Source organism: Apostichopus japonicus, chromosome 19 (genome assembly GCF_037975245.1).
Source record: "Apostichopus japonicus isolate 1M-3 chromosome 19, ASM3797524v1, whole genome shotgun sequence".
NCBI lineage: Eukaryota > Metazoa > Echinodermata > Holothuroidea > Aspidochirotida > Stichopodidae > Apostichopus > Apostichopus japonicus.
In genome coordinates, this window is record NC_092579.1 from 20,032,666 (window position 1) to 20,044,974 (window position 12,309).

The following is a 12,309-nucleotide window of genomic DNA, read 5'->3' on the forward strand; positions in this document are numbered from 1 at the left end:
CATTGAAATAAATGATGCATGTATATAGTGTAATCAACTCTATACACAGAGCACATGTACAAGTGTGCTCACAAAAGAAATTTCACGTACTGTATGGACTTATTGTACAGTACTTAAAAAAAGTGAAAGAAAACAAAAGATTTCATGGTCGGAACTTAAACCATAAATTCTATGCTGTATGGGTTGATCAAGTAGACAAAGTAGTTTACTGTAGTTAATGCATATATAAGACAAACAGGGTTACTGCACAATAATTTAGTATTGTAGATGCTTTTCAGATCCACATACAGTAACTACAAGTAGAATGCTCACAAGATGCCACCTTGCTGTACAATGATATTTAAAACAGCACTATGTTTTGAAGGTTTAAAGTCAAAGGTTTACTGTGACACAGATTCACCAAGATACGGTAGTTATATATTCTGCTTACTCCTAAATTACCTCTCAGTGCTTTTCTAAAACAAAGAAAATTACACATGTCTACGAAAGATCCCTCAATTACCGAACCACACATGATGTACAGTATGACACATGGTAGCATTGGTCGGCAAAGTGGATTGGAAATTTTAAAACTGGTGGTACTGTACCAAACAAACTTGAATGTTCCAGGAAAGGGATGAAATATTAAGTCCATCAAAAATTCCACATTTATATTAGAAACTCATGTCTAACTAGGAGTGACCTACCTTACAACCTCCTGTTTATATTGAGCAGGCTCCAATTTTGAGTGAAATATAATTTAAATATGTATAAAATGATATAAAGTTAGTTACCAAAACCCCAATATGTATAAAATGATATAAAGTTAGTTACCAAAACCCCAACGTCAGATGTACAAATAACTTTATTTTGTTTGCGCATTTAAGCACACTATAACTGCATAAATTTTACTTTTTGTGAAAAGAGGAAATTTGAGTTGTTACAAAGACAACCCCTTTACCACAAAAAAAAAAGATATATTTCCCTAGCTGGATTACCTGGTCAACACAAATTGCAAAACTCTCATGGATCTTTGGATAACTCACAGTCAGATGTAGAAATAATTTCATTTTGTTTGTGTATATGAGTTTGAATGTTACATTATACTGTAACTGCATATGTAATCTGTACTATAGTGCAATAGGTAGGTTGCATCTGAGCTATGTTTATAACTTTACTTCCTCTTTACTGGCAAATTTTTAATATTTCTTTCATTGTTATCTGAATTTGATCAGTGGCGGAGCGTCCATAAAGTCAGGAGGGGCGAATGCCCCCGACGGACTCAAATGGATTGCTGGCACCCTTTTCAGCTTTTTCAGCTCATCTACTGTACCTGTTGACATTTGTCACATTTTGTTGGCGATGGCACCTATTTATTCTTCGTTTATCTGCAAATTAGCAAGGCCTGGAAAGGGTCATTTCCGGCGATCTAGGAAGTATCTTTTACTCAAAAAATGTCTGTACGTTCTGCGCCAATCTGTAGTGGCGCTCCGCTCAGATAGTGTCGAAAGCGCCCCTACAGACCTTTCTCGCCCCCCCCCCCTTGACCAATACCCCTAGCCACTGAATTTGATGCAAACAACAAGTCATTTATTGTGCAACGATTATCTCTTAATATCTTGGAAACCTTTGTTTTTCCACATTAAACTAAATAGTGTAGATAAATTCTTACATTTTAATGAGATAAATTGTATAATTACAACAACAACAGCCAAAAAAAAAATGTTATGAGCAATCACCGAAACAACAGACATTCTTTATGAAAATTGTTATGAAAACTGACACATAGTAATACTGTAAAACATATCTATAGCCTTTTTAGCAAACTGTGCGGCTTCTTACCAGCAAGTAGTGACTTGTGATGCTAATTCATAAAACACATGGTGAGTACTGCATTGCATGTCATTTACACTGTCAGGCCAGGCGCCATATATATTTGTATATATATGATATGTTTCAACTCTGAAATGTTTCAAGACTGGAAAATTAATGAATTTTCCAGACATTCAAGAAACCAGGATACACAGCTATTATTTTTTTTTTAACTCATAACCGGCAGATACATATCCCATCCATTGTCATTTAAATCTGGTTATGTCATGGATGTGGACAACTGCCAACTTTTTTGTTTTTATATACAACTTCCTTTATGACACTAATTGTATAGTACCGATGCCTTAAATCTTGACACTGACGTCAGCATGCAAGTTTGGGTAGCTGGCAGAACAAGATTGGGAGGATGGGAACCAGAGGTCTTCTGCAGATTTTTCATCTATTGTATAACCAGAATGCAAAAATGCATTGTGGTTTCGATGATGTAACATGAGCAGTTTCTTCATGAATCTGACGTGATGTACAGTATAGTTAGGGCGTACAAGTTTACAAGGGTTTCATGATTTTACCTCTGATGACCTCAAATGACCTCTGAACTGCACCAAAAACATTAGACTTCTTGTAATCAATTTGGTACTTCTACACACTAAATATGAAATTGGTCTGATCTTCCCTTCTTGAAGCTGGGCATCACAAACGCACTCACACACGCACACCCATGTTTGTATTACATTCCAACCGAGGACCCCATTATATTTTCCATTGTTCAAATCCACGTACCTTAACCTTAACAATACCCCATACAATAGAATTCTTCCGAGGACTTGGTGATTCTTTAGAAATCACAACCGAGGACCTGGAATTCTTTTGTTAAAGTCCTCGGTCAGATAGAAAAACAAACGCACACATAAACACACGCCATCATGAATGCATGTTACGATTATCATCGAAACCAAAAATGTCAGTACTGCATCTAGTCCAAACTTTAAGTGCACAAAAATAATTAACTTTCCAACAAGTTGTACAGTACATGTTTATACTAGGCCCCTACTTTTCACTTGGCAAACTTTGATTTGCTTTTCCCAAGACAAGCTGAGACCAATTAACTTCAAAGGGCCCTAAAATCACCAATATACATGATGGCTTCACAGCTCACCACACGGCTTCTAAGTTCTTAGTGGAGCAATTTACTGTACCCCCTAATCTGGTCCCTCAAAGGTTGGATATAAAATAACTGTGTTTTATAAACAAATTAAATACCTAAGTTGCATTATTAGCATAAGTTCTGTGACTAGGCCAGATTTTCCTTATTTCGCTTATTATAACATTTTTGCTCTGGTTGTGGAAAATGTTTTTAATCTCCTCTGTAGGTATAGCAATAAATAATAGCATACAGCATACAGCAGAAAACTTGGGTCTTGCACACATACGACAAGGTCAACCATTTCAATGGAGAAGAGTTGATTGTGTATATAACCTTGATATAAGTTGCAAATGTTCACAATGTATTATACCGTTGCAAATGTTCACAATGTATTATACCTTTGTCAAGGACAAAGTATTTGTTGGATGACATCAAAGAATAACTAATTGTTTAAATTTGATGTGGCTCATATAAAAGACAATAGTTTCTGTGAACAAAAGCTGCCATACCTCTTTGTGCTTTTAAAATAGCAATATGACGATTTTGTGTAGCACTTTGCAATGCGATACTGGCTAAATTATTCCATTTCTTGCTTTGAAAGAAACATGCAATTTCGTAACTTAAACATGAATAAAGATTTTGTGACTTGCATAAGTACACGCCCCTCTTTGGAGAAATAAGACGTTTGTATCGAACAGATCCTCAAGGCATGTAAAATACAGTGGGCAAGCACATTCGTGGTAGGCAGAAACGGACTCTGTGGCATGTACACTTTGACCGCGAGAAAACGAGTATTACAAATGACTTGGTCAAGACTAGGTCAACAGACAGAACCCACTTTAACCTGTCTATAGATATGTACTTATTCTTAACCTTTTTTAAAATGTCCAATTGAGCACAAAAGATGCTTGATAATATATGTACTGTATACATACCTGTAACCATTATATTTTTTTATAATTTTATCATTATTTTTCATACAATATTCAACTTGTGTATTGTGTGTAATACAGAGACACCAACCAACTCAAAAATTAAGCCACTTAATTTATCGAATGACCCATGCCGTATATATGCACACCTTATGATGGATGTAAATATATATATCGGCTTCATGTCGTGGTTTTAACTCATGTTGTATCTACTGTAAATGCATATATAGTATCTTAAAATTATGTGACAAAGTGAACTGTCACGTATACATCACAGCAAATTTCAGACTGACTTAATTACATATTTATATTAAATATCATTCACCCACACGAACATTGCAGATACTAAGTAATTTATTTGACTTATAATTTTCAGGGGTAGGCTAAGGCTATAGATAACATGATCGGTCGATTCACATGAAAACATCATACACAGTTTGTGCACGATAAAGTTTTAGACCTGGTGTCTGATTTAAACATGAGACATTTTGAAAAGACGGAAAGAAAAAAAGTGGAAAATACAACCTGTTCTGGTCAGAGATTACTTATATCAGACATGTTGAAAAACCAAAAACATCAATAACATCTTTATAAACATAATTCAGATGTGCAGAGACTTTTTTTTACTCATGGTATTTGTCGAAATATTGACCTCCCCCCCCCCCCCCCAAAAAAGAGTCAATTTCAGCAAGCCTTCTGTAGATGCCATATATTCCAGAAAAATTACTAAATATAGCAAGCTATATTAAATTGCTAGAATTTTTCAAAAGTGCTTTCCTGGAGGTCTATACTCTCCAAATTGTTCTCAGACATTGTTAAGGAACACGCAAGATGACTGAATGTCCCAGTTTTTTTTGGGGGGGGGGGGTGGGGGGCTTGCATGTTGAAGAGCATGAATGGAAGCATATATATACATGTGGTGCCAAAATTGGATCAATTGTGGCAATTTTAGACACCTTTAGGCCTCCCAGGAGCAGCGTACGAGAATTGTTTACTACTGAGTGAAGAAGTTTGTTTACAAGTGGCGAAAACTTCAGGCTCTGACTATATAGCAAAAAATCTGCGGCGATCATGGTACGGAAAATTGATGGTGCCATCAAAGGCCAACTTTTCAGCTATCCGGTGTTGGGTTTTAGCGTTTAGCTAGTGAGAACTTCTGTCTAGGATAAGAGACCACATTACTTTTGTGATTTAGTGTGTCAGTCAATGGAGCTTTTCATTCTGACTGACACGAGTGAGTGTTCTATATTTTATCCCTGAGGTGCATAGCCATCTTTTACTTTCATTCCCCTTGCATGAAATTTCCCAGTCAGTATTCTATTATTCATAATTTAAATATTCTGTCCTTTTAACAGCCAGGAGATGCTAGAGTATAAGAGAGCAGTATTTTAACCTTGAAACAGAAGACCTGTTACAAATTATTTAATTATATACTGTATATACATGTTTAAAGTACTGTTCTGTAGGTAGGCTACTATTAATTGTCACATCTATCACGCTTCTAACTACTATTGTCTTTTTTTTTAGTCACGTTTACAGTAGGCCTAAAATGAAAAATATAAATAATAAAAAACTGACATAAAAAAATATTTGAAGTACTATAAATGGTTACATCTAGGACATATTTGATATTTCTTGCAGCAGTATGGTTGTAAAGTTAACTACTGTACTATGGTAGGTTCATGTAAAGTCATAAACAGCCATGTTAGATATGACCTTCTGGTCAGTGGCGAAGCGTCCAGAATAAATAGAAGAACGACTGACTATATAGTCAGGGGGGCAAATGCCCCCTGACGGACTCAAATGGACTGCTGGCGCCCTTTTCAGCTTTTTACCACTTTTTACTTATTCGCGATTATTGACTTTTTATTGCGCTCACATCTACCTATTGACATTTGTCACATTTTGTTGGTGTAATTTTCTGTCAAAATCTCTAACGGCTATTTATTCTTTGTATATCTGCAAATTTAGAGAGGCCTGGAAAGGGTCATTTCCGGCGATTTAGGGAGCATCTTTACTCAAAAAATTCTGTACGCTCCGCGCCAACCTGTGGTGGCGCTCCGCTTAGTGTCAAAAGCGCCCCTACAGACCATTCTCGCCCCCTCTGACCAATACCCCTAGCTCCGCCACTGCTTCTGGTTACTGGGAGAAGGTTTAAGACGAGTTCCAAAATGGAGCACAGTACATATTTTCAACAAAGTTCTACTTTAAGGCACTGGACATGTACAATATATGGAAGGATGTTTGCAGTTAGTTGGGTTCTGTCAACTCTACAGGCATAACAGTTTAGAACAGAGACCTACGTCTTTAAATGTCGAATGTAATAGTCATACAATTTTAGAGGAAGTGAGACTAAAACCACAAAATTAACTTTAACTCACTCACTGTTTGTGCTTTAAAACTCTGAGTTTGTTCTGTAGAAGAGCTATAGCCCACATCAAACATATGTACAGTAAGTGAGATTAATATACAATTATGTCACTAAGAACTTAAATTGCTCAATCGATCAAACTTCAAGGACTTCATCACCTTTTTCAATGTCAACTTTCTCAAATGTCTAACGGTTTTGAAGTTCCCTTGTTAATCTTGTTTGTTTTTCTTCTTTATCATGAGCATTTCCTTTCATACTATGAACAATAGCTGACAAAAGACAATGCTTTTGAAGACAAAGTTGTTGTCATCAAATGAATAGGTTTATCTCAAAGTGAATATGGCTGTCTGCTATATGATTCAACACATGTTGTATGCTATGGACATTATGTGGCAGTACGTAATACAAAACAACTTGACACTGTAAACAACTCAACAGACATGTTTCCTGATTCCAAAATTCTGCAAGTTTAATATATATTTCTTTCAAACGTTCACTCTAAATTTGCGGTCAACTTGGAACAACCACTATTGATGTTAACATAACGTTTAGAATTACTGCAACAACTGGAAAATAAACATATTGTACTTTACTATTACCACATTGGGTCTTTTCAAACCGACTATGAGTCAAAGGGAGTGAAGACTTGCGCTCAAAGGTACGTCTGATGCCGGCAATCTGACCTAGTTTCGAATGAGGTGTAACAGAAGTGTTTAGACACCACCATAGATCCCAGAAAATACACACACAGCTTGCTACCGTCGGTAATTAGACACTAGTGTTCAGTCAATACATGCAGCTACGGTCAATACCCACAACACAGTGTACATAGCACGATGATGGACATCTCAGCTCCAGATAAAAGATAACAATGTATCACGTTTCATTACTGTCTGCATTTTATAGCGACAAAAAAAACTTCACTTGCAAGCAACTGAAAGTTAAATTTTCAGAGGGCGGCACGCGATTTTGGGCGAGTCTTCAATGCCTTTAAGCAGACGACTTCTAAGGGAATTGTTTAGTAGCCATTAGCTGGTTAAATTAGAGTTCCAACATTGCGGCTTTAGCATTGAAACAAAGACGATCTCCACTGAGCAGCTACAACTTTACTTCTTCAGTTGGATGTCCTTTCTCATCACACATCACTACATGAAACATGGACAGAGTAGCACCTTGAGAGCACACATGCACAATCACTATATCTAATACAATCTGAGTATTAGCGACAAAATAGAATGAATTCATACTGTCGTTAAGGTACATAGGATTATAACCAGCTGATCCCCTACACAATATAGTAGTTTGCTATACAGTAAGTAAGTACTGTACACACTAGAAGCTACAAATACACACTATGCAGTGTGGCAAGAAATTATTCACCGTACCATTCACTAAATTTGTTCTTTCTTCATATAGTATTATGATAATCTCGTTCAGGCAAATCAATTCAAATCATCATTGATAAAATAACACTAGTTAGTATAAAACTAAATAAGCAAAATCAGAGAGATCCCCATTACTGTTTTTGCTCTATAAGACTGTTTGTGCTATTACTCCCAGCATTCTGAAATTACTGTACCTCATACCTACAGGGAATTAAATATTCAGGAGGCTATCCCATACTGCCATAGCAAATAACAAACGAGCAAATAGCTACGTAATGTAGAGATGTGAATAGCTACGTAATGTAGAGATGTGAACTATAGCACTTTTTTGGCACAGCAACCAATGTACCTTCACCATGGTATTAGAAACAAACTTCACAATCCTCATAACTGTAAACTGCTATACAAAAGAGGAACACTAAATTTTGACCTGACATAGTATACAGTAGGTACTATACCACTACTAGGCCCACAATACCATCAGAATTTCAGTCTAAATAAATAATTATGTTAGGCTATAGTATTAAGTAATTGGGCTAATGGCAAGTTAAGATAATGTGAATGTTCAGTTAATCACAGACATATTGCTGAATTTCATGGAATGGCAGTCACTTTCTTGGGCGATGAATCTTTCTTGTAAGTTATAAGCCATTTTTCTCTTGCAAACTTTCAGCTAGGCCTAACACTAACAGTTACTGTGACATTGTTAGGTCTATCATCTACTTAATCAATGTAGGGATAAGACATCTCAGCGAATTAGGAAGAAAATCAAGGACATGCTCAACATATATATTGTCTCAAGACCGTTCTCGCAGTGGGTTAAGTCTATAAACTGCAGCCTGGATAAGCATAACGTTAGGCCTGTAGTATCAGAGCGTCTAGGTTATGGCCCTAAGGACAGTTAGTTAGGTCTACCTTTTGCTATGCCTACATTTCATTTCACTTACCGATTCGAGTGTGACCAGAAACGGGAGTGGTTTTGATCGAATGGGATCCGGTTTTATTCTCTTTAACCACTATTGTCTACGTTTCAACGACTGAGGAACGAATGTAGGCATAGTTCTACTAAACTATGCCTACATTTCATTTCACTTACCGATTCGAGTGTGACCAGAAACGGGAGTGGTTTTGATTGAATGGGATCCGGTTTTATTCTCTTTAACCACTATTGTCTACGTTTCAACGACTGAGGAAGGAAATGTTGTCTCTCGCTGCTATCTGCCTTCACTTGTGTAGTGAAGTGTAGTGAAGTGTAGTGAACCAATTACTCTGTTGTCCTGCGCTGCCATTCTGCTTGCGGTTATGTAATGTCAATATAATCCGGAGTCTGCAATGATCTCACCTAGATTGATAACCTCAGAACTAACTGCTGTTTTGGGAATATATCCCTACGTAAATGCACGAAACACACGAAACTAAGGCTGATAGACGGTCAAAGCATTAATGAGAGATTTATCGGCAAAATGCTTCATGTAACTTTCAGGGCAGAGTTATAGGTAAGAAAAAAAATCAGACCAAGCTGCCAAATCTCTGAAGAAACATAGCTCATAATTCCTGGAATTCACAATACTGTGATCGTGAGAAGTACTTTTTCACTGACCAACTTTCATTGCATCTGTCAGCTAGATGCTATTTCCCGCTGATTCAATAAGGCGTGCAGACGACTGAGATTGAGAAACGATACTGAGCGAGGGCGTTATAACACGATTTCCTGATAGACGTGGGCAGCACAAATATATTATACACGAATACGATCAATCTCTAGAAGAAGCCACGGGATTAATTTTTTTCTTAGGTTAACTATAATTCTCGACCTGTAACGACTTATGGTTGTCATTAATTTAAATGGTTGAACGTTGGACGAACTCCTGGAAGTTGACGGATTATTCATCGGTCTCGGTGTACATATTCCAAGAAAATCATATGACCCCTGTATGTGGGTTCGCGCACGGACGAGAAATGAAATTAACTAAGTGAAGAAAATATCGAGAAAACTTGAAATAGAAGAAATCAGGGCACAGTGAAATTGGTCGTTCTATCACGGTCCAAAAATGTATTAATACTGTATGAAGTAATATCATGGTAATGGGGCGATGTCAGAAACTGCCGTTTAATCATTGGAAGCATATATAAGTTTTACGGTCTTTGATAATCATCGCCTCCTCTCACACGAAGTAGTTGAAGAAAAGATAGTATAATATACACACTTAATTTCCAAAATATCCTTTTTAGTTTAGTTTTTATCATGATGAAACATAACTGAAAAGCAACCTTTATCGTTATCATAGGTTGCTCTTCGCGCCTAAATGGTTAGCAGCGAAGGAAGGGGAGATGTCATATAGTTCAGAAGAAGTTACCCAATTTGTATCGACAAACATATTCCGTTGGGATTACCCACCCACCACCCCCCACCACCCCCACCACCCCCCCCCTCCCCCGCAGCCCCGGATGTTACCATCATCCTCATTTTAAAATGGCTTCTTTGTACTTCTTCAATATTTCTGGTGACGAAAATAATTTCATTCAGCTAAGACTTCGGTGGCATAAATTCTATGTTCGCTAGGTGCAGAACAAAACCTTGAAAAGAGGGCGCACGTTCAGAAAACTAAATATATAATAATAGATCAATCTAAACTGGTGTGCGCCGTTCATCGGAAGGGGGAAGGGAGAGGACTTAAGAAGAGGGGACGAACTGGGGGTATGTGAGACACTGGGAAACATGCAATTGCTCAATTAACTTTGCTTGGACGTATTCCTTTGTTTTGATCATGGAGTAAACTTACTTTATATCTTATGAATGATTTAGGCCTACTATCTTTTACTCTGATCACTTTAAATTATACGTACATTCGTCTGTCTAATGTCTCCGGGGATGACCTTTCCTTGAACTACGCCAATGAGTGCAGCTAGACTGTGACATCCCCAAGTTAGAAGCTCAGTTTCCACTATACCTACCGGTACCAATACGAGTTGTTGTGTGCAATATATGCTTTAATGGACAGAATAGGTGTATCCGCCCTCATCTCTCCAAAACACCCTCAATGCCGCTGTCGTATAGCCATACAGTAATACATTGATAAAATTACGTTACGTGAAATTAATGACAGCCATATTTCGAGCTGTGCCGTCCAGCAGTTCCTGTATTTCTTGTTGATATAATTAGTCAATCACATTGCTTCGTTGAACGAAGCGATCATAAACATTACAGAGATAAAACTTCGTGGAATTACGGATTGCTTTATCGAAAGAACATTTTTTTTGTGGTTATTGCGAATGAATTATGAGATCTGCGTAGGCGTACACATTGTTAGACACATTTAAATTTGTAATCATCCTTCGATCCGGATCATCGTTGAACGAATATACTTCCCTTGTGTGTATCATAAAGGGGACATATAATATAATATGTTGAGACCGCTTTTAAGAATTTTAATGCATCATCGCTCGGATTTTTCCGAATGTTGCCAATTTTCACTGATGCATAATCATAATTACTGACTAGCATATTTCGACATTGAAGAGTGATCACACTGCAAAATAACGCACGATTCCATAAAATAAAATAAAATAAAAAGTTTCTCTGTGTACACATCTTGATTGGCAGCAAATCACATCTAACAGTGTTAAGTTTCAAATGTTCCTCTTTACTTCATCCCTATTCTCAACAAAAAAATCCACATCGCTTTGAAAAAAAGTCAAATAGGACAGACTTGGATCCAAACAGCAATGTGAAGCCAATCAAGGCCTAGAGTAAGAAAAACAAACAACACCCCCCCAATAAATTAAAACGGTTGTACGCTTTACCCCTCCCCTCCGATCACTACATACGTTCAACTCCCTCCTCCTCCACCCCCTCTTTACACATACACCCATGAGTGTAAACACGATACACATATAAACTATAATATTTAATGGGATAACCAGGGAGTTGTTATGGAATAACAACTCCCTGTATAATATATGACCTATTGAACCTGCAAACAACTTACAGAACTATTGAAGTGTAGCGATGGAAATCACATTACACATAGAATATAATTAGACACCCCGATCGTGGTAATCTATCTGCAAGCCAAGTAGCCCATTACAAACCTGAGTCTGTAATTAGATACATCACTCTTGTGTTTAACGCAGTATGCATCTACCACAGAATGAATGGGGTGTACGTCTATGCATGGAGCTATTTATAGCTCCATGGTCTATGCATGGAAGTAATTCCTTTTTAAGTGATCAAAGCTATGTATCTTACTATAGAATAGAATTAATTAATATACTTGTATCAAGAGCAGGCTGCAGGTGTGGATTTCCTGATTAGGTGACACCTTTGTCAATATACAAGCTTTTTCGTCTGTTTTTACCTCCATGGTTCGACTTGCTAAAATGTTTAAGTTTATTTAAATTTACATTTTGCGTTCGGTTAATAGTTTTTTCTTCTTCTTCAGTATTCCGATCAAGCAACATAACGTAGATATCCTCTAAGTAATCTACTCTGTAAACCTGTGAAGGGTTTTGCCATAATTTTGTCTGTTCTGATGCAAGCTTGGTGAGAGCCAGGTTGGACCAACGGGAGAATTACGTACCCCGTCGGGTCCTCTTTTTGCCCTCATTTTTTCCCGTAAGTATGTTATACTATGAAAATGAGAACACACATTCTTTATCCCACAT

The 12,309-nt window shown here is 37.1% G+C and overlaps 1 protein-coding gene across 5 annotated transcripts in view; it reads right to left on the minus strand.

Annotated features, from left to right (window-relative positions):
* LOC139960256 (growth factor receptor-bound protein 2-like) overlaps positions 1-9,218 on the minus strand; it is a 71,047-nt gene extending 61,829 nt beyond the window's left edge. For 2 of the 5 annotated variants that reach the window (XM_071958466.1, XM_071958468.1), the window contains exon 1: positions 8,592-8,734. The gene's annotated coding sequence lies outside the window, so the exon portion shown is untranslated. The other 3 variants (XM_071958469.1, XM_071958467.1, XM_071958465.1) reach the window with 3 other exon arrangements.
* Between the last annotated feature and the right edge of the window lie 3,091 nt (positions 9,219-12,309).